Source organism: Protopterus annectens, chromosome 11.part0 (assembly GCF_019279795.1).
Source record: "Protopterus annectens isolate FY-2018-M chromosome 11.part0, PAN1.0, whole genome shotgun sequence".
Classification (NCBI taxonomy): domain Eukaryota; kingdom Metazoa; phylum Chordata; order Ceratodontiformes; family Protopteridae; genus Protopterus; species Protopterus annectens.
The window spans coordinates 341,907,191-341,931,846 of NC_056745.1; positions in this window are offsets into that span (position 1 = coordinate 341,907,191).

The following is a 24,656-nucleotide window of genomic DNA, read 5'->3' on the forward strand; positions in this document are numbered from 1 at the left end:
TGCTGGAATGTAGTAAGTGTTGGTATCCTGGGTGTTTTCAGTATTATGTGATTCAGTATTTTGAGTTTTCAGCATTTTGAACTTTCAAGATTTTGGTCTCAGGATTTTGGGTTTCAGGATTTTGGGCTTTCAGGATTTTGCAGTGTTCTTATATATAAATGTGGGTATGTCTGTTTACATTTTTATGGGAAGTATCTAAAGTAATAGGGTGGATGTTTTGTGCATTCCGAGCAGTAGTGGCAGCGTGTAGAGTACTTTAAGGCAAGTAAAAGGTTTATGCGCTTTTCCCCACTGTTATACGATCCTGGAGTTAATATATATAGTTGGGGGAGGTGTGGGGGGCACAGCCCCTCATTGGTGTTGTGCAGGGCATAGCCCCCAACTTAGTTTGGTTTTATATTGTCTGGTTTCTGTTTAGAGGGTAAGTAAGTAGTTTTTAAGATCTGGAAAGAGATAGTTATCAGTGTTATGAGTATGTTTGTTTATGGTTTAACATTAGTGTTTTGAAATTTAGCATTGTAAGCTTTCGGTGAAATGTGATTCAGTCAAATGAGTTTTCAGCATTTTGAAATTAGGTGATTTGGTTTCGGTGAAATGAAAGTCAGTCAAATGGGTTTTAGGTGATGTGATGTAGACCCATATATATATATATATATATATATACATATATATATATATATATATATATATATATATGGGGCTACCTGATAACATCGATCCGCCAAAACACAGACAACGAAATAACCGACATAAAAAAACGAAAAAAAAAAAAGTTCAAAACACGAAACTTCACATGCCCGACAAACCAAAATCCCGACAAACAACAAAACAAATACCTTTCCCAAAAAACACACACACAACACAAGCAACTGACGGACTAAAAAGACTTAAACAAACTGGAGAACGCACAAAATAAGAAAACGGAGCTGAAAGCTGAATGAATGACGATGTAAACCACTGAGTGAAGTATAGAACTTTGATTTAATAAATTAAGCACTTTCGGAAGGCTCAGTGCCCTTCCTGCTTCAGAATAAACGAACAAACAGGGACACAGGCAACAGTTCGTATTTAAAAAGTTAGTTAATTGAAACATTAGTTAATTAAGACAACCGTGTAATAGCTACTAACGTCTCAACTTATTAGTCCTAAATTAACCAAATCAAGTTAAAAGTTTAAAAACATGTAATGTCTTACTAAAAAGCTATATCAGCACAGCATAAAAATAAATCAATCAATGTGAGGGCAGAACAATCTGCATAATTTCATACATTCTCAAGTGTGAATTGTGGTTATAAAAAATACTTTTTATGTAAAACAATTAGCTAATGGTTACACTAACAGCTGTTAAGTCATACTAAACTGAAAATAGTATTGAGTCCACAAAAAAGTGTGTAAATAAACCTTCAATCTAAAAGGCTAACAGCATGCTTTTTAAAATGGAAGTTAAACAAGAATAACACAAAATGCTTACTTCATGAAACTGTCTTATAAAGCTATCTATTTAAAGCCAGTTTTTTCAGAATGCAAGCAATTGATATTTGTTCATTCAAACCTGGATGGAAGCAGGCCGCGGTTTTTATTTGCCAAAGCAATTCTTCCATCTCAAGCTGAATTTGCCATGGATCTATATATGGGGTGTCGTCTACCTGTTTCAATACTGTAAATTTAAAATAGTGGGTTGGGTGTTCAATAATGTGGCAAGCCAAGGCGTTTGTTTGTTCTTTTTTTGAGATGGCATAGGAATGCTCATAAATACGCTGTTTCAGCTTGCGCTCAGTCTTTCCTATGTAGAAGGCGTGGCAAGCTAAGCAAGTTGCCACATAAACTATTGCCCTAGTATTGCAATTATATTTACCCCTGACTTTGTATTCAATATTATTAATCTTTACAGAGTGTCCTTCTTTTATAAATCCGCATTGTCTGCAAAAACCACATTTTGTCATGCCTAGTGTGTGTGTTCTTGTCTTAGGTTTACCAGCTTCTAAAAGAGTTTTGAGGTTGACCCGTCTTTTAAATGTAATAGCCGGGAGACCCTCAAGCATCCCCTGAATGTTCCTGTCATTTGATAGTATTCTCCAATTCTTGCATAAAATGTTCCTAATAAAATGGTGATCCATGGAAAAGCTACACAAGAACCTTAGGTTGTACTGGCGGTCACTATTAATTAAATTAGTGTGTTGTCTACCATTGCCTTGACCCTCATCTGTGTAAAGTTGCAATTGTATGCCTAAAATGGGGCTAAAGTGGCCTACACTACGCTTTTGTACCACTTCTTCCATGATCTCCTCCACCATTTTACATGGGTAACCTCTATTGTAAAACATATTTGAAAGGTTAGCACATTCAATTAGGAAGTCCCCTTCTTCAGTAACCATCCTAGCTGCCCGTACCATTTGCCCTTTTACCACGGCTTTCTTTTGATGGTACGGGTGACAACTAGAATAGTGTAAGAAACCATTAGAATATGTTGGTTTCCTATAAACCTTGAATTCTGCTCATCCTTGTGTAACAAAATGTCCAAAAAATTAATACAAGTGTGATGGAATTCATAAGTGAATTCCAAAAAACTAGTTAAATTAGAGATAGTAACAATGAAGGAAGGAATATCATCAGGAGAACCCTTCCATAAAAATAACATGTCGTCCTGGTACCTGGTGTACCAGGCGACTTGCCTTTTAAATGTAGGGTCTTGAAACAACAGGGAATTCTTCCATTGTGCCATGATGCAGTTCGCATAGGCCCCTCCGCAAGGCGAGCCCATCGCCACACCAGATGTCTGTATATATGTGCGCCCTTCAAACCTAAAAAAGTTGGAAATAAGAATTTGCTCTAAAAGTGTCTCCACTATACTAATAGTAGTGTCGTTAACCTTCCTTACAAGGAGAAATTCCCTAATTCACTCTAAGCCTATATTGTGAGGGATAACCGTGTATAGATCTTTCACGTCTACTGTGAGTAGAACGTACTCAGGGTTGAATGGAATTTTGTTAATTTCCCTCAAAAAGCTCCAGGAGTCCTTGCAAATCTGTGTTTTGTTTGCAATAAGTGGTTTAAGCAAGCTATCGACATATGTAGCTGCAGCACTCAAAATGGACCCTCTGCCATCAACAATGGGTCTAAAAGGTTGATCCGACACTGATTTGTGAATTTTTGGCACCCCAAAAAGACTGGTAACCTGGGTGATATAATGGTTAAATACCTGTACAAATCAATATCAATAGAAGTTTCCAGAAGTAGATCATCTAAGATACCTCTGACTTAATAAAGCGTGCTCTTTTATCAGTTGGTGCACAGTTTCCGTGTTTCTGGACTTATTGGATACCTCTGACTTTGCCATATGCTGTGTTGATCTCATTAATACTAGTTTCTTGATATGGCCCTGATCCCAAATGGGCTGACATTTTGTTGACATATACGTAATGATCCATGAAGATGAGCCCATTCCCTTTATCGGGTTTCATTACCCTAATATTACAATCTTTAAACAACACAAGCACACCAAAAACCTTACAAACCTACACTAAACCTTACATACACAACTATCTATGCACTAACCTTAACCCAAACCCTAACCCTAAGGTCCGTCACTATCGCACACTTACCTTACCCACACCCTAACCCTAACTCACTTAATCCACCCCTAACCCTCAAGTCCATCACTATCGCATACGTACCTTACCCATACCCTAACTCTAACTCACTTAACCCGCCCCAAAACCTAAACTCCGTCACTATCGCAGACTTACCTGACCCGCACCCTACCCTAACTTCCGTCACTATCATACACTTACCTTACCCACACCCTGACCCTAACGTCCATCCCTATCGCACACTTACCTTAACATGTCGGTGTTTTCAGCATCGGGATTCTCAACTGTCAGTCTTCTCCATTGTCGATCTTCCGGTGTTGGTGTTCTCGTTGTTGGCGTTCTGCGATTTTGGCATTTTCAGGTAGACCCATATATACTTATGTATATGCACACACACACACACACACACACACACACACACACACACACACATATATATATATATATATATATATATATATATAGATCAATATCAGATTCATGAAACCATACTTCCCCGATGACCAAATCACCAAGACTAGATCCCTGACAATGGTAACTATAAGTATTACATAATGGAATGTATTCCTGTTTCCACACTACAACTAAAAAGCACAAAGTAACATGTGTAAAGCAGGGGGGCAATCCCCTCTGCAACACGCACATGCCCCCTACTTAAATATACCAACTCCGAGATCGCACCACATTGCGGAAATGGGAATACATCCTGTTCCATACTACTCACCATTGTCGGTGATCTCCTCCGTCAGCGATGTGGTCTCAGTGATCTGGTCATCAGGGAAGTGTGGTTTCGTCAATCTGACAGGTTCCTATATATATATATATATATATATATATATATATATGTGTGTGTGTGTGTGTGTGTGTGTGTGTGTGTGTGTGTGTGTGTGTGTGTGTGTGTGTGTGTTTGTGTGTGTGTGTGTATATATATATATATATATATATATATGTATATGTATATATATATATATATGTATGTATATATATATATATATATATATATATATATATACATATACAAAATATATAGAAACAGATATATATATATATATATATATACACACACACACACACACACACACACACACACACACACACACACACACACACACACACACACACACACAGATATGTATAAATATATATGAATTTATGTATATACATATATGATAGTCAAATAAACAGCTCAATTAATAAACAAAATGGCACTATCTGCAGAACAGACCACTGTAAAAAGAGTATTAGCAGTGTATTTTAATAAAATTTTAAAGTTAAGAAATGTGCTCTATTCATTATTCCAAATTAATCATAAATTTGTCACTAACACTGTCATGGTGGCAGGAATTACACTGAAGTGATGAACTATACAGATGTCATTACAAAGGTACACATACATACAAAATTGTGAAGCTTCCCCAGAAGCTAGTATCAGAGAAGAAACATATAAAATAAAGTTTCATACTATAATAACCTTTTATAACAGTAAGACTTTTATTTTTGAAAAATGTCTTTGTATTATAATAATAAACCATATTTGTATGTTGAAATTGGTTGTTTGCCCATGATTGGCTTCAGTTGGTCACTTGGGTTTTGGCTATTAGCTGTTAATTAAGCACAGGCAAAAAATGGCAGGTAACAGGTAACTGCAGAGCTAATGAGAAAGTCACTCTTTACGTAGTTGTTGAGCGAAATATGTGAAAGTCCATTAGGAAAATGAGTCATATAAAATGAAAAAATGATATTATCAAACCCTGCAGAAATTGTAGGAAGTATTGGTTCATGCAATTTCAGTCTAAGTGCAGTGTGACCTTTCCAAAGACAGACAGTAATGGCTATTAAAGATATTGGTATAGCATTTTTAAATTCACCCAACACCACTATATTGTGGTATTCTGCTGAGGAGCAGATAACAGTGAAAGGATTTCACAATATTAATTCACTGCTAAAGAGAAAGTAACTTTATAAACCTTGTAAATAATTAGAGAAAGTGGGGGCTTGCAGAAAGTACAGGTGGAAAGATGATCACGTTTTCAGAACTTGAAATTCATATGGTCAAGACCGTATGATTGAGTTTCCAAAAATTTGAACATAAAAAAACACAAAAAACACAAAAATCTACGTTTATATATACCATTATTGCATTACAGTGAGGAAAAGGGTAAATTTCCTGATCTGCACTGTACTGCGATAATGTCATTAATTTTATTCTAGTATTATTATCTAGCTTTCTCTCTTGCTCTCCCCTTTCTCTCTTTATCTCTCTTTCTATCCATCTCTAACTCTGTCTGTCTACTTCTCTCTCTCTCTCTGTCCATCTATCTATCTATCTATCTATCTATCTATCTATCTATCTATCTATCTATCTAATCTATCTGACATTGTTTTTTGTTTTGCCACAACCACTTTTAACATGATAACCATCCTTAGTTGCTTAATGTGACAATAACTCAGTAATCTAAATCACGAAGGAGTCCTATTTCAGCAATGGATGCTTGCATGGATATCTTAGAAAAATACAGAACTGCCATCTGCCATATACCCATGCTAGACAACTTATAATGGTGCACACATACACTTAAATATTGTGAATAAATAACTAAGGAAAAGTCAGCAGGAAACCCTTCCCTGGAAATGTGCCTCATAGTACTTGAACTGCACATCTGATGTCATCTGAGTCTTAAAAAAAAGAATGTATGAAAGAAAGAAAATGAAAGGTAGGAAGGAAGAGAGTGGTTTATGTGCATCATACGCTGGGCATGCTTAGTACAGCGACATTAATGATGACCCATTTTCTCTGCAAAACTGTACATTTCAGGCACATCTAAAGGTTGTGCTACTTCATTTTACTCCCTCGGAGTCACTCATACCATGCACTTAGCATTGACTCCTGTCAGCATTGTAATAATGTAATGCTGATGAGACAACACACAGTTAAGAGAGAAGTCTTATCATCCTACGTTCACTCTCGGTAGAATTATTTCTATAGTTCTTATATTTATAGCTCATATATGTAAAAATATCAGTATGGCTTGTTGTAATGTTTGAATCCTTATTTCCAAGCACACTATTTATAGTGTCATACCTTGTACAGGAACTGCTGGGATGTTGTTAAAACTACTAGCTCTGGTATGTTTATTTATTTTGTATTTATTTAGTTATTTCATTTTATTTGCTGTTATTTCATTTACCTTTTGTTGACCGGATACGTCCCAATAGGCTAGTGGCCTCTTTTCAAGGGAAACTGAATGTGATATTTAAACTGCTAGGGGAAATTTGGCCGGGGCATTGAGAACTTTCCCTTCTCTTATCGCTTGTGACCTTTTATATCTACCTGATTTTCCATCAACTCAAGCAGATGGACCTCAGTTTAACATCTCTTCCTTTACCCAAGGTTGGGTCACTAAGTAAAATTCTGAAGGTACTTTGGGCCACTGATGGAATATTCTATAAATCCATTATCAGAGGAATCAAGGTTTTCATGAATGAAAGCGTACTGTACTTTGTTCTGGCATACACTCACTTTGGCTAATGTAGTTGCCATTCTAACTTTTGTGGCTCTTTTCAAGCTATTGCTGTTGCTTTGTGTATTGCTTCCTATGTGATAGAGTGTAGTAATTTTATTGTCCAGACAGATACCCTGAATTGCTATAACTTCCTTTTTTACATGATATTATCTCTTTCTTTCTTGTGTAAGGTTTGTAGTTAGGGCAGTGTGCTGTTGTTGAAAATGGTTGATATGTCTTCTGAAGAAATTCACCTTCAGCTGGTTTGTCCTTCAGTGATTTATGTTCTACACCTTTAAGAAAGGTAGCTTTATAGGATATAAAGCATGTGACGTGCTATGTCCAGATATCTCATCATCTCCTTTTGGCTTATCCCAGTTAGGGGTCACCACAGTGGAACAACAGTCTGCAGAAGGACTGGCAGTTGAGTTTCACAGTGCCAAGCTGACAGCCCAGCACCCAACCTTCCACAGAAGGAACACACACACCAAGGGCCAATTAAGAGTGTCCAATCCACCTACAGCATGTCTTTAGGATGTGGGAGGAAACCAGCACCTTGGAGGATACCTATGGAACCACAGGGAGGACATGCAGACTCCACACAGAAGGCATCCCAGCTGAGAATCAAACTGGAGAACCTGTTGCTGTGAAGCAGCAACACTAACTGCTGCACCACTGCAGCCGCCCAGGCATTTGTGAGTAAATCCTTATCCACATGGCTTTCTTGTGTCTCTTCTTGCCAAGGCTTCATGTTTGCACAAGGAGTGTGATATACTGATGCCTCTATCCAGAACTTTAGAACATGGTCCTTATCCACATGGCTTTCTTGTGTCTCTTCTTGCCAAGGCCTCATGCTTGCACAAGGAGTGTGATATATTGATGCCTCTATCCAGAACTTTAGAACATGGTCCTTATCCACATGGCTTTCTTGTGTCTCTTCTTGCCAAGGCCTCATGCTTGCACAAGGAGTGTGATATATTGATGCCTCTATCCAGAACTTTAGAACATGGTCCTTATCCACATGGCTTTCTTGTGTCTCTTCTTGCCAAGGCCTCATGCTTGCACAAGGAGTGTGATATATTGATGCCTCTATCCAGAACTTTAGAACATAAGTCTGAAAGACCAAACATGATGTCAGAATGAATCTTGCAATTTGAAAAGTTTTGAAAAAAAAGAATAATCATAGAAACAAAACGAACTAATGTTTTTCGGCTTTTCCCAGTTAGGGGTAGCCACAGTGGAACTCCGGTCCGCTAATGACTGGCAGTGGGTTTTTACAATACCGAGTTGCCAGCCTGATGCCCAACCTTCAGAGAAGACACACCCATTCACGCACCCACCTACCTGCATGTCTTTAAACAATCACTCGACCAGAGGGAGGACATACAGAATCCATACAGAAATTGCGTCCAATGAGAATCGGACTGGAGAACCTTTTGCTGTGAGGCAACAACACTAACCACTGCACCACCGCAGCCAATAATCATAGCAATAGATATTTTTGTTTTTATCCAAAGCATATGTCAGTCTCATAGTTCATTTTCTCATGGCTGCTTCTTTAAGCTGAATGTTGCTTGCTTTACTAAGCAACTCTTCGATTTTCTGAGACTCATTGTTGCAAGTGTCACAATAATGAGGCTGAATGAGAGAAAATGTCGACTTTTATATACTAAACCTGAAAGTGACGTTTTTTGGAGTATTCTGTTTCTTTGAGGTATAATGGTCTAGGAATTGGTATATACAAGTTTTGCTTGCACCCGTAGAAAAAAACAGCTTTAAAGGAGAATATTGATTTTTGACATTCACTGTTCTACTCTATTGCCCCCCTCCCTCCAGCAAAACATAGCTTTAAAGGAGATCAGTAAGGAACTGTTTTAGTACTGTCTTTTGATAATAATATGCCAATATTTTTCATTTACAACCTCCTTACAAATTTTGTTTTAGTCTGAAAATATGTATTTTCATTATGTTTCATGTACTCGCTCACATAATTAATTTTTGGAAAGATTTTCTGTGATATTTGTCTCAAATGTCAATGATTCGTCCTCCTGCTGCTCTGAAACTGCATGAAACCTGTTAGAAAATTGGAAGTCCTGGATGTGAGGATTTCACCTTAATCTGACTATGAAGAGTTTGTCAAAATACTGTATTTATCACCTTTTCTCTACTTGAGGAGGATAAAAGCAATTTGATAGTATTGAAAATGAACTGCAGTCATATTGTGAGACAGATGAGACTTTACCTTATGTCAGGAATTTTGTTTTTACCAGATCAGGGGTAAAAGAGACTGCTGATGCACTTGTGAATGATTTGAGATGTAGGCCAATTGGCTGTGAATTTGGTGAGTTGAATGATTCATTGCTCAGAAACAGACCTACATGCGGCATAAATAATGACTACATACATGGCAGGCTATTGGCAGAATCTGGCCTAACAACTTGAGAAAAAATATATATATTGTCCAAACAAATTGTCAATTGTGCAATTAAAATTTTATTTGTATTTTTCTTTTTTCTTTTCTTAACCAGGTAAGTCTACTGTACAAAGCGTCCTTTATCCGGAGTTATCCAGGAGCACTGTCTGATTAAGTGATTGGCTCATGGTCATTCAGTAGGCAAATGGAGGCATAAAGAATCAAGCCCTGTGTCCTTGACTATAGGTCAGCACAAAATGGCAGACTGGTAGTTAGCATCAAAATTAAGACTTCAAGCTATTTAAGAACTTTATTCTATAGGATGTTTATGTATTTGCAAAGAAAGGCAGTAGAATTGAAATGTTTTCAGAGTAAGTCAGAATACTCAAGCAGAGAATGAATGTGCAGCTGAGTACAATACTAAATTAAAAACAGCATAGAAACAATCACTGCAAATAATACTAGGTAAAACTAGTTTTAAGCTATTTACCTTTAACACAACACTGGTTAGACATACATTTCTAAACTTGGCATTGGCATGTCACAGGCTTCAGAGACCTGTCAAAGGACACTATAGCTGATGTAGCTGAAGACTTAGAAATAGCTACAAACATAACTGATTGCATTTTAGTTTTGGGTTGTACCAAACAACAACATGATACAAGAGTAATTAAGCCATTGGACAGACTAAGATCCTATGGTATGAAATTGGTTTAAGCTAAATGTTAGAGTAGTATATTATCTTGGAAATACCTGGGCTATTTTCTAAATGCAAGTGGACTACAACTAGATGCGGTCAAGGTATGTGGTTTGAAAATATGCAAACTCAAACAGCCACAGGCTCATTAATGCAATTCCTTGAGATAATGCGATACCTAATTTCACACATCACTTGTCAGATGAAAATATACCTCTAAAAAGGGATATAGTTTAGGACTAAATAAAGGAGTAAATTAGGAATATGAAGTTACTGAAGAGACTACTTAAGTATTACACTTTCACTTACATGTTTAATACAATATTATATTTGCTTTTTCAAGTAGATGGAAGTCATAAAAGATATGACTATTATTATTATTACAAGAGGGCAGACCTACTGCACATGTTTCAAGAGATCTGACAGATGCACAAACGAGATATGGCCTTGGCTGTCAGAAACTCCATAATTATGAGTATGGGAGACAAGTTAAAGTGAGTACGGCTCATAATCCTTTGGTATCATTTTCAGAAAGTCTATGTTTGAAGCACCTGCAAGATTTTTGAGTGTGGATGAGGATGTTTATGGTATGGAAGTACAATAAAGGCTAGGAAGATGAATGCATACTGTTGACTTGTCAAGAAGAACTTATGAGAATGAATACAAGGGTGAGCTGATAGAGGAAGACCCTGAAATTTGTGACACATGTTCTACTAACTCCTGATAGACTACAAGAGCTGAAGAGATCTGTCAGGAAAAAAACACAGAAATGTAACAGTTAAGAGAAGCCATAATGCACAGATGACAGGATAATTCAAAACATTTGCATGTATTAATTCACCCTCATTATGCCTTCCCAAAGGAACTGTCCTGTATTCAAGGCTTACTGAAAAAAGGTGAGAAAACTATAATTCGATCACAAAAGAAAAATTAAATGCTTCTGAAAATTCATCGGTCACAATAATGAAAATCTAAATGTGAAGGGCAATACATACTATGTATTAGCCTAATTTGACATCATAAGCAGGACAAATGGTGTGGTATTCCTTTAAGAAAGAAGAGTCACTTGGGATCTGAGTCATGTGATCAGGTGGGTTCAGTGCACTTGTGAGCAAACCTTTGCGCTAGAAGCATACATGACTCATGTATCTTGAATGGTCATATGTCTACATAGGGCATCTGATACATTAACTCCTCTATCTGGAACTACAGAATTTGAGTGTGGAAGACATTACAGTTACATTATTTTATTTTGGTTAACCTTGATATTTCTTTGTCATTATTGATGAGAAAAAAGTCATAAATCTCTTCAAGGAAGAGACAGAGTGCCATTAATCCTCATAAAATAATTCCCTAATATTTTCCTTTATGGCAACCAAATGCAATTACCAAAATCTTAGAGAAGATTTGGAATAGCTAAGGTAACATGCATGCTTTACATATATCCATAATAGAGGAAATGGCTTGGGTGTTAGAAGATAAGGAATACATTTATGGTAACTATTTTCTACTAAGTAAAACAATTGTAGTAGTGGCAGTTCACATCTTTTCATTGCACAATGATTGATCAGGCTGCATTTTTATATAAATGGAAATGAGGACCTAGTTGAAAGGTTGCTTGCATTGTAATGTCACCTTCAGGTGGTGAAATAGATTGGTAAAATGTGCCTATTATGCTTTTCTTCTTCCTAGGTTGCTGAATGTGCTTTTATAAAATAATGTATCCTACTCTGAAAGAAGTACCTGCACTCAATAAAACATGGTAAATATGATTTTTGGAATATGTACATTTATGCGTACTATAAACGTTATATACTGTATCCTAGTATATAATGATGTGCACATTTTCATGAATGGTTGTTTTTTTTTTTCTTGCCATTTAGGATTTCCATGAATTTAGCTCCATCTGGAACTTTCGGTGAAATAACATTAAAACCCGCATTCAAAGAAAATGCATCTGGCCAGTGATGGATTAAGTTTACCTTTGGGCTGTTTTCAAACCATAAGCCTCTTGCACACATTTTTAGGGCTATGAATACATGTATGTGTTCTTTGATTCACCTTCCTGATTGTATTAAATTATATTCATTGCATAATACAGCACCACTTGTTAGAATATGTTTTAAATGTATAGTTTTGAACATTCTTTCAGTAAGCAATGAAACAAAATGTATGAACTGATAATGACAAAACTACACAATTCAGACCATTTCAACCATAAAAGACCACTCAGATACCTGTCATTACAATCCACCAATATCAGTCAATAAGTACAACCTCTGTAGAAGTAAGAAGTACAATCCCCACAGAAGTAAGTCATCTGAATAAATCTACATTAAAGAGATAAAAACTAATGAAGAGGTTGCTACTGACAAACAACTTTACATTTCAGTGTTTCATCTACACCTTCAGTGTTCGCTGCCCTTGAAGAATTAATTGCCTATGCTACATTAAAAAAAAATGATAAGTTGGTAATATTGTAATAGGGAATGACTGACAAACTGATAACAAGTTCATAATTACTAGGCATCTCATCGAAAGGAGGGCACACTGAGGAGTGCAGAATCCCTATTTGCCCTTAAAATGCACCAAATAATCAGCAGTCAGAAGGGCACTGCAATACCAGCACTCTGTCTTCATGGGGTGGGAGGAGAATCCACAGCCTTCTGCACCAAAGACAATTATACTACTAACACTGCTTTCAAATTCTACAGTATTCAACTAAAGCAAACAGTGCAGCAACCATAAAAGTTCAACTAGAAAAGAAAAATCAGCAAACGCACTGTGTGCAAAATTCCGTCTCTGTGTCTTGGAAATTCACCTCTATTCAATGCTCATAACAGTCCACAACACCTTCAATGAAACCAGGTAGAAGTGAACAAAAGTTTATTGTAATGCCAACAAACAAAGAATGGTTAAGCACTTTCACTTGAATAAAACAAATTAAAAGTTCTGAGGAAGCATATTCAAGTGTAAGCGCTTAACCATTCTTTGTTTGTTGGCATTACAATAAACTTTTATTCACTTCTACCTGGTTTCATTGAAGGTGTTGTGGACTGTTATGAGCATTGAAGAGAGGTGAATTTCCAAGACACAGAGACGGAATTTTGCACACAGTGCATTTGCTGATTTTTCTTTTCTAGTTGAAATTCTACAGTATAAACAGTGACTGACATTTGCTAAACAGAACAATTAGTTCCACATTTAAAACAGACTTAGCATGTGCAACAGAAAATTTATCTTCCCTTGAAACTCACAGTTCCATGAAAATTCATTGAAACTCATAATTCCCTGAAAATGTACTGAAAGTCTGAATCACAATTCCATCAGTAGTCTGGTAGTCATTTTACAGGATTCAGGCTCTTCTCTCCACTGAAGCTCATAATTCCTTCATCAGTCTGTAGTCATTGTACAGGATTCAGGCTCTTGTCTCCACTGAAGCTCATAATTCCTTCAGCAGTCTGTAGTCATTGTACAGGATTCAGGCTCTTGTCTCCACAGAAGCTCACAATTCCATCAGTAATCTGGTAGTTGGTGTAGAGGATTCAGGCTGTTATCTCCACTGAAGCTCACAATTCCTTCAGCAGTCTGTAGTCATTGTACAGGATTCAGCTCTTGCCTCCACTGAAGCTCACAATTCCTTCAGCAGTCTGTAGTCATTGTACAGGATTCAGCTCTTGCCTCCACTGAAGCTCATAATTCCTTCAGCAGTCTGTAGTCATTGTACAGGATTCAGGCTCTTGTCTCCACAGAAGCTCACAATTCCATCAGTAATCTGGTAGTTGGTGTAGAGGATTCAGGCTGTTGTCTCCAGTGAAGCTCAAAATTCCTTCAGCAGTCTGGTAGTAGGTATAGGAGGATTCATGCTCATGTCTCTCATACAGCGAAATGCTAGTTTAAATCCCACATACTCACACACACACACACACACACACACACACACACACACACACACACACACACACACACACACACACACACACACACACACACACATACACACACACAGATAAACACACTTTATCTATGATAAGAACAGAATGGCTAGTATAAATTACATACACATACAAATATACACACACATACACTTTATCTCTCATACAGACAGAATGGCTAGTTTAAATTACATACATGTACACACACACACACACACACACACACACACACACACACACACACACACACACACACACACACACACACACACACACACTTTCTCTCCCATACAGAAATGGAATGTCTAGTTTAAATTACATACACTCCAATGCACATACATATGTACACACATACTTTCTCATACAGAAACAAATGGAACTGCTAGTTTAAATTACATACATACACATACACACATTAACTTACTTACCTTCACTCTCAGTAGAACACCTATCTTAGACTCCGTGGGCAAGTTTGGATTGTGTTTATATTCATGTTGGCGTGCATGCGTGCGGTGCACACATGGTTCTCCTTAAAGGAGAGGACATGCCACTGCAGAGGTGAGAAGTATTTTTTTAAATATATTCCTAATTAACTAAGCAAAATTAATGTTTAAGCCTCCTGGCCAGAGTGGGAACCCCCCAGCCATGGGGCCTTAGGTGACTGCCTATGCCGTCTAGTGCTGGATTCGGCTCTGCAGACAAATGCAAAGCTCCACAGCTGGACTGCCTGGTCTGAAATATTGGGAGCCGGCGCGCGGGGGGGGGTGGGAGTAATGGTAGCTAAGCAGGAAAAGGATACATGAGTCTTAATTATGGGATAAACTGTGACTACTGCATTGCCTACAAGCAATATGGGCATTTTCAGTATTTTTTAATTGACTCCTATATTTAGTCAAATACTATGAAGCTTATTTGGACTGGGTGTGGAACTGTGGTGAAAAGAAATATTCTATTCTCCACAATATTGCATAATCACTGAGTTTGAATATTTAGAGATGTTGGGGTTTTCTGTGGTGCTAAAACTTCCCCCTGCAACCCTCCTCCACACCCACATATTTCAATACATTGCTGAATAACTAAATCTCTGTACATTACATTGACCACAAATAATTGACACTCAATTAATTATTAAAAAAGAAAAAAAATGGAAACAGCACTTTATGTAGGGAGTCAACCCCTCATGTCTTCCATGTAGGTGGCAGCACCCCCCCCACAACCCCTGCTAATTATGTATACCATTCTGAGATTGTAAAACAGTAGGAGAAAAGGCAAAATCTCACTCTCCACTGTGTAGCGATCCTGCAAAACAAATGCCGGCATCCTGTTTTGATGATTACCGGTGCACTGTTTCATGGCTATGGAATCTTTAATTATAGATTCCTTCATCACACCTGGCCAGATTCATTTGGATTAAAGTAGGAAGGAAGCTAAGGCAACCAACAAAATGATGGGAGTTTCTTCAGAAGGAAAAACTCCAGAAACAAAGATGTAATGCTTCCACTAAACTGAGCCCCAGTCAAATCATACCGTGAGTAAGTGAGGACTGAGTGCAGTTGTGGAAATCACATGAAGAAAGGAACTGCAGGTTGCTAGAAGGTGTCCAGGGAAAAACCATCAGAAAGCTGCATGAGATGGAGGGAAATGATACAATCAGAGACTAAGTGAGTTCAAGTTCTTCTCTCATGACAACATAAGAGACAGAGGGGACAGGATATGGATGCACAAGATAATGTTACACTGATAGTTAGGGCTATATCACCTAAATGTAAAGGAGTCGCTGTTTCCTTGTATTCAGAATTAATTTGACTGACTACAGAGGACAACACCACATCAAGATTTACTACTTTAAACATATCAAACAACAAGAGAAGCCCTAAAAGTTCCAAAACCAAAATTACACATTTAAAGACCCCGAGTTAGCAACAGTGGCTAGACGCTCTTTCCCTTTACTCAATGTCTTATAGACATTTGTGTGGTGATCTGTGCCTTTTCTGACATGCCTTTAGAGCCCCTTTTATACTCTATCTCCCGTGTCTGGATAAGCCTAATAAGTCCAAAAACAGCAAAATAAGGGAGCTCAGTCTTCATCAGCAGATAATGTTAAGCAGTACAATATATTATCATTCTTCAAACAGGACCTGGATGATTGAATGGGCACCCACAAATTTACTCCAGAACTAGCTTACCCTTGTTGAGAAAGGTGGTGCCACCTATGGGTGGGTACTGGCAATGCCTTAAAAGTCATTGAGGCTATATTGCCTTATAACTGCTATGATCCAATGAATCCTATGAAAAGTTGTGCTGAAGAAAGGTAGTGGGTGTAAGAAAAGGCATAGGCAGCAGATTGTAGAGACAAACTGCTTCCTGCATCTGCAAAAGCATTTGCTCATGGAGAAGGTTGTGGGCCCATAGAGTGGACACCAGTCTAAGAGGAGCAGAAGGAACTCATGGAGACATTCAAAACTGCATGAGGGAGATGAGGAAATGGTGAAGGGGAAGAAATGAAAGGAGGAGCTTGAGAATGCTAAATGGAATTGTAGGCAGACTAGGTAGGATTATTTTCTATTTTTGCCATCAACAAATGTAATGCAGTGTAAATGATAATGATGTATCTTTTATTAACATTTGTTTACTGGGAGTCCATTTTCAGCGGAGGCCCAGGGAGAAATGCTCCAGACGCATGTCTTTGGAATGTGGGAAGAAACTCACACAAATGCAGGGAGGACATGCAGACTCCACACAGAAGACAACCCAGCTGAGAATCAAACTAGAGAACCTCTTGCTGTGAGGGGACACCACTAACTGCTGCACCACTGCTACATAATTAAGAGAAATGGTGATGGGGGATTTTAGTGGTGAAAACTGTACATGATTATTTTATTTATTATGCATTAACCAATAGGATGGGATGATCCAAGAATCTTTTTCCTGCCTTGAGCTGGGCCAGAGACAGAAAGTATTTTAACATAAATATGACTTTCACATTATTAGAAGTAACAAGGGTATATACATATAACATATTTATAAAATGAAAAATTAATAGATACATATTACATTTTTCAACAATCATACATTTCAGTGCAGGCAAGAGTGAGAAAGACATCACTTAGTTGATACTTTGGACAACAATATAAGTTGTGAGGACTAGTGATTATAAAGTGAATACTGGAATGGTAAGAGAAGAGTGCACTAGTTTTAAGACACAGTAAAAAGGGAAAAATTATAATGACTGATATGTAGTGGGCAAATAAATGGTGGTGGTAGCAGGGAAAAGAAATTAAGGTGATCAGTCAAGGAATTTACATGGTAATGATGCTGAGTTAGAAGGGCTTCTCTGAAGAGGATGGGGGTTATGGAGATTTTAATACCATGGATAGAGTTATGTACTGCAGAACCAGGTTGCAGACTATAGAAATACACACCTTACCACAAACATGCATGCAAAAAAGTACTTATTTTCATTTTTTGACTTTAACTTCCTTTTGCTTACCAACTACATTAAATTCTAGTGGAGTTTACTTAGTTTCTCCATCATCACCCTTTTGTTTGTAGTTTCATAGGTTCTTCCTAAGCTTACACCCAAGGAGACAAACAAGAAGCTCGGCCACTTCACCCAGTACCGATTAGATACTAGCAATGTCCCCCAATTGCATAGGCTTTCTCCACATTTCCCAGAGCAATCATTCATTGCTAGGGGAAGTATTTTGCTTAAATGGTAAGGGAAGCCTATTCCAGAAATGTGGAATACATTTGATTTGGTATCTGTCATGCTTTTTTAATTTCTCCAAGTCTTTTGGGTTTCTAATACCATGATGGGAATGGACCCCATTCCTACGTCAAAGTATGATTAAAGTTCATGAAATTAGTATTGTTTCAATCTTTGATGTCAGCCAGTAGTGCTCTTCACAGCACCTGCAACATGCCCAGTAATGACTCTTTCTGCAGTTCATATGGAGTTACATGTATTGGTAACATATCTAAATACGACTGTAAATTCTTTTTTATAAGACCCATTGTGCCTACTACTATTGGAACTGTCTGGGTATCTTTCTTCCACATTGCTCTTGTTTCTGCCTGCAGATCCTGATATTTTATGACTTTGTGTCTCTCTCTGTATGCAAGACACTGTAGTCAATGCGTGTGGCAATTTCAATGATCAATGCCACTCTTGTCTTCTTTTCTTGGACCACTGTATCCAGTTTTTTAGCATCTGTCTTTTGAACTGTTGGTAATGGATGATCTCATGTGATATAGACTTTTTCATTTTCTATGATGCTTTGTGGCTCATGTTTCCAGTGTTTTTTGGCCACTTCAATACCATAATGTTAGCACAATCCCCAGTGCAACGATCTCACCACGTTATTATGTCTTTCTGCCATTGGTATGTCGCAACCAGCAACTACGTGTGGAACTGTTTCCAATTCAGTTTTACAAAACCTACATTTGTCTGTTTCTCCCACATGTTCAGTGGAATTTATAAACCAACTTGTACGCAGCCCACTGTCTTGGGCTACCAATATTAAACTTTCATCTCTTGGTTTGAATTTACCTCTGCTTAACCATTCATGTGTTCATTCCTGATCAACATGAGGTTCTTCCAGAGGTTTTCTATACTTGCAATTATATTTATGCTTTTTCCACATTTCTTGCCCTCTCATCTGATCCTTTAACTTATATTCTTTCTTTTGTTTTTTGGCACATCCAGTTGCTGCCTGATTTTTATCTACTTTTGGTTTAATTTCCATTTCTGCTTGACGCTGATAAACTTCTGCTAGATTAAGCAGAGAAGTCATCTTAGATTTATTCTCCTCATGTTTCAAAACTTTCACTACATTTGAGTCTTGTGAGGTCAGCAGATGTGTGTGGAGTCCCACAATTGCAGATCTGTACATATAATCAATTTCAAGGAGGCCCATCCCTCCATCAGCATGGGGAATATATAATCTTGGTATGCACTGAATTTTATAAATCATTTGGTGAGCATGAAGCATCCTTCTTGTTTTCCTATCTAATCTATCCAGCATGTTTTAGGTCCAGTCAATCACTCCAAAACTGTAAGTTAGGACAGGAAGAGCAAATTGGTTTATAGCTGGGATTTTATTCCTAGATGTCAGTGCTATTTTCGGGATTAATTAAAGTTTTTTGAAGTATTCCTTACTAACTTTTATTCGCATTTGTCCATGTTTTATTATTGTCCTGCAGTATGGTGTTGTTGATATGGTGGTTTAGGTTTAGGTCTCTAGAATTAGTATTTGTTTTACCACTGGTTCTATTTAGGTAAAGAAGTTCAAACAGTCCTGGATCAGTTATAGCACAGAATGTTAAGCAGAGATCACTCTTCATAAATCTGTATGATATTTACTGGATGGACAGGGCTTTTGGTCTATTAGAGTAACCAAGAAGGCTGAGACCTGAGATCTTTCTGGTGAGGAAACATTGTGGTCTCTAGAAGTTGTTTAGGTGCCTCTTGAGAAGTATGGGAAAGGGTACTTTATAGATGTATAAAGTAAGAACAAAACCATTTTGGACCTTGAGGAGATTTTATGAAGGATAAGATGAGCAAGGCTAGTATTTTCTAACTACCTCAGAGACATGGTGATCAAAAGAGGCTCTGTTATCAATATACATACCCAAGTCCCTGATAACTGTGTCCCATTTAAATGGAATGCTTTATATATATATATATATATATATATATATATATATATATATATATATATATATATATATATATATATATATATATTGTAATCAATAGTGATGTTAGAGTTAGTGAAGGAAATGATGTTGCATTTCTTGTTATTAATGGTAAGTCCATTATTAACACCAAGCATTTGTTTGGTCCAGCGCTTACTTTAGAATATGAATATCAGAATGAAATTATAAATTTTTGTTACTAATTTCATATATTTTGTTATTTTTTTTTCCCTCCTTTGTTCAGGTCAGTTGTACATAGTGGATATAAAGGTTTATAATACTTGTTTATTGATGATTGTATGGATAAACATCATATTATTTGGAAAATAAAAAAAATATATTTGAAAAAAAAAGACTATTCACAATAAATTCAAGTCGAAAAAAATGAAATCTGATAGTCTTTAATCAACAAACATCAGTATACTTGACTGTAGCCCTTTTGATATAGGCTTTTATGCCACATAAATATACACGAGAGAGGAAGGGGGCTAGAACGGAGCCTTGTGGCACATCAGTAGTGATTTTTGTATGTCTAGAGCACATACCTCAACTTTCATGTTGTCAGTCCAATAAACTGTGTAAGGGTTAATGCTGAACTGCGAGTCTGTCAATTATCCCAGAATGGGAGATAGTATCAAAGTCATTGAAAGGTCCAAACAGAGAGTGTGGACTGTATGCCCCTTATCCATGGCTTTTGCAAGCCTTTCAAAGAGCTCATCCAGGTTGAGCAGGCATGATGTGCCTCTTGCAATGCTGAGCTAGTGTGCATCCACAGGAATAACATTAACTATCTCACTGTCTGTTAGTTCAACTGTAATACATTCCATATCCCTGCAAATAGTACCAGTGAGACTAATAGAATTGCAATTCTTAGAGTTAGTAGAGGGATCAACTTTATGCAATGGTACTCAACTGCTACTTTTCACACCTGGGAAACATGACCATTGGATAGTCTCAGGATGAAGAGATGATGGGTGGGTTTTGTCAGTTAAGAGTTGCCATGGGGGTGGGAATGGAGGAGTCAGAGGGTTGGGTTGTTGAGTAAAGTTGGAAGAGAATTTGTCTACAATAATATTATCAATGTCCTTGGAGTGAGAGAAGGAAGGACCATTGGAGATAAGTTCAGTGCAGAATTGTTGGTTACTCTTAATCTTCTAAGGTTCCTTACATGGCTGCCATACATCATACAGTTCTCCACACGTATGTCTTTGTTAACAGGCATGCATCTTAAAAGCACCTGTACCTCTGACTGGGTGTGTGGCATTGAGCGATAACCTCCTGACCATGTCTGAGATAACCATGTTTCATCTGTAGCCCAGGTACTGATAAAGCTGACTGCAGATGGATGGGAAAAAGTGACTCATGCCCATTCACCCATCCAGGGAAATATATTGATTAAAAATCCTGCCACAGGATCATAAGCTAGGGAAGACCTTGAAATATGCACTGATACAAGGACTTGGCAAACCAAACATTGTCAAGGATTGATTGACACTATTGTGATCATTGTGGACAAGCAGAAGCATACAGCAATACTCAGGAATAATGCAGCCAACATTGCACTGTGCTAGGGACCAACATGGGGAAGACTATAAGAGCATTTAAAATCTATTAAGCCTTTGCTGGATAATTGCCCAATCCTCTTCTCTCAGGTCTTCCTCTTGGTTGCCTCCAATACAGAGGGAAAAGGACAAATGAATGGGTTCATGAAGTAAAGGTTTAATTGTTAGAGAGGTCACAGCAGCAATAAATAATAAACAAACATTGCCTAAACATTTTTAAATCTCACTAAGAAAAATGCAACTACAGCTTAATTTGCTAATATAAAAATAATCACATCATGCGTAATTATTGTAAGTTATCTTATTCTTCTTTTATATCTACATTAAGTCATAGAATGGATAATTTTATAGGCATGGTATGAAATTCCAGTGTTTTATTGTCATGGGTATGTATAATTTCATCTGCTAAAAGTAAAAAAAAGTTTTGTTATATGATTGACTTACTATATTGCAGCACAAGGCTTGGTTGTTGCACATAAAACGAGTTGTGCCTTACCACAGGACCTTCTGAATACTTCCTTGTCGTTTGGCACTTAAAAGACTCTGCTAAACTTCACATCCTCGCAAGTTTAGTTTGAAAAAGGAATGAGTGCTCTGGATACAGCTACTGCAATGACTTCAATCAATAAAAAAAATTCAGTCTATCAGTCAAGGAATACATAAACAAAAATAAAGCAGATGCATTAATACTCGTGAAAGATGTCATTGTCATTGTATATGCAGGAGAACATTTTTCCTTCAAATCAGATCTTTTTCATACCTTCTTTCCTGCTTATTAATGGCATCTGAAACAGGAGGAATCATGGAAGGAGACAGCATATGTGAATATATTCCTTTTGTGTTACACTAATTATTGTTCCTTTAATGCAGAAGAGTGCAGATGTATTTGCCAGTTAAAAGATATTTAAAGTTTGATGAATCACCAGTTAAGCAAGTACAAATGCCAGACTCCAATGAAACACTTTGAACTGTAGGGATTCACTTTTCAGGACTGCAAATACCGGAATGATCCCTTGACACAGGGTGTCTTACAGGATTAAATCTGCATTTATCTATCTCAGGAAACTTTACTGCTGAGATTATAGGACTGCATAATTATTAATGATTCATCTTTAGAAAGGATTAATGCATATATTTTATATCTGTTGCATATGAGAGGAATTTAATCACTAAAGAATGTGTATATCCAGTGTAAGTGTTTTTAATAAGAAATGCAAGGGAAGAAAATCCTATAAACCTCTTGACAGCTGATTATTTTAATGTTCTGTTGCAAAGCATGCTACTTTTCCCAGACCTGATAATGTGATATTATGCCACACCTCTCAACCTATGTGCATTAAAAATCATAGCAGAAGGTCAGAAACAGAAACGCTTTTCTCATTTTCTACAATAGAAGGATTATTTTTATAGTAGACTCCATATAATTAGTGGTTAGACTGTTTATATAGCCTTAATTATTTAATAAGAGCTATACCCATAAACATGTACAACTTGATGAAGAAAACAGTAAATCTAGGAAGTGAAAGGTTAAATTTTAGGGCCAAAACCATTGTGCTATGCATAAATCATAGCAGCTGAGCAGTGTGATATCAATTATGAGATACTCTCACACATTTTAACATTCATGGTTTATTAAGTTACATCTGATATCTGCAATTTTTTAAAACAATTCCACACCAAGTTCCAGAAGTTCGTCTTACTCATAGCTATATATATTTGCCCATACCATGGTTTATGTGACGAGCATAAATAGTTTTGTTCCAAAGAGCCCCTCTTTTTAGCAGAACTCTATTAAGATCATGATGCTTCACCAGTGATATAATGACAGTTTGACTGAGGTCTCAAAAAATACCATTTTAAATTTAAGGAAGCATTAGTACCAAGAAGAGGAGTGCAGATTGATAAGTTGCTGCTAGAAAATGGAACACTTCTTAAGTCTTGGGAAATAAGGGGATTCAGGTAGCTCACTTGGCTTTAAGCCACGTTCTCATCAGTATAGTACATGTCAGTGTTCAAGAAATAAGTTACAGGGGGCTTGCATTATATCTTGGATTGAGATAAGGGGTTAAGCTCTTTTTTTAGTAATTAGTACTGTATTCCACTGGAAAATTGTGAAATACAAAGTGAATTAAGATTGCATTGTCATTGATTTTAGATCCCTCAGAATTGCATTTCAGTATTAGAGATGATTATTATTTATTTATGTTTGTTGTCTGGGTTAGCTCACTGACTAAAACAAACAAAAGATTAAGCACTTTCATTCCAAATGTACTCAGGAACTTCATCAGAATCTGGGATACATAATTTCCTGTATTTAAATACTCTCAACTAAACAAGCAATCCATTTCCTTAAAGAAACAGTGTTCTAAATCATGCCTATAAATGACTTCAACCCAATAGGTTATATGTCAAAATGCAACAAACAAAAGTGCTTAAACTTTTATTTGTGTGTTTGTTTTATGCATAATAAACAGCTTTTAGTTATGAACTGTTTTTGTTTTTCTACTGGTCTTGGTGACATAGGTTAATGCTGCATCTTTTGGGTTATTGTTGAAGTGTGGAGTTTTGCTTTCTTTTTTTAAAAGAAATCATCAGTCATCACATCCTAGCTTCCATTGTTAAATCGCAGGGTAGATGTTATCTCCAAAGTTAAAGTCCCACGCACAGCACAATGGTCCAGCTTCTATCTGCCCCTGTCACCTTGAACTAAACAGAATTCTTCTCATGTTGTTTTACACCTAAAGAAAAAATGCTTTTCCCCTCCAGTGTTACCCCAGAAAACTTATACTATAACACATCAATCATCATATGTTTTTCCGTTTAATATGTTTATTTCAGCATTTTAACTAATAATTCAAACATGCTTCTCTCTGGTAGTGAAAACAAAGAATTAAATCTATGAGCTGTTAATACCTTACTTTTTGTAGTATAGGATTTAATTTTCTCTGCCTCCACTTGCATATGGTATGATTTTGAGTGAATCACTTAACCAGATAGTACTCCGGGGATGAGTCTGAAAACACTCTGTTGGATGAACAGTCTATCCTGGTTAATGTACACAAATAATTAAACAAATTGCAGTTATGGACTTAACAGAATATTTCAGCTTACATGGTGGTGGTGGTGGTGCTGGTGGGGGGCAAGAAAAGCAGTTTTCTTTCAAAGACAATAAATAAGTACAACTACAGCCTTGTGTTTATGTTCTTTAGAAATAAGTACAATTACAACATTGTGTTTATGTTCTTTAAAATAAAACAAC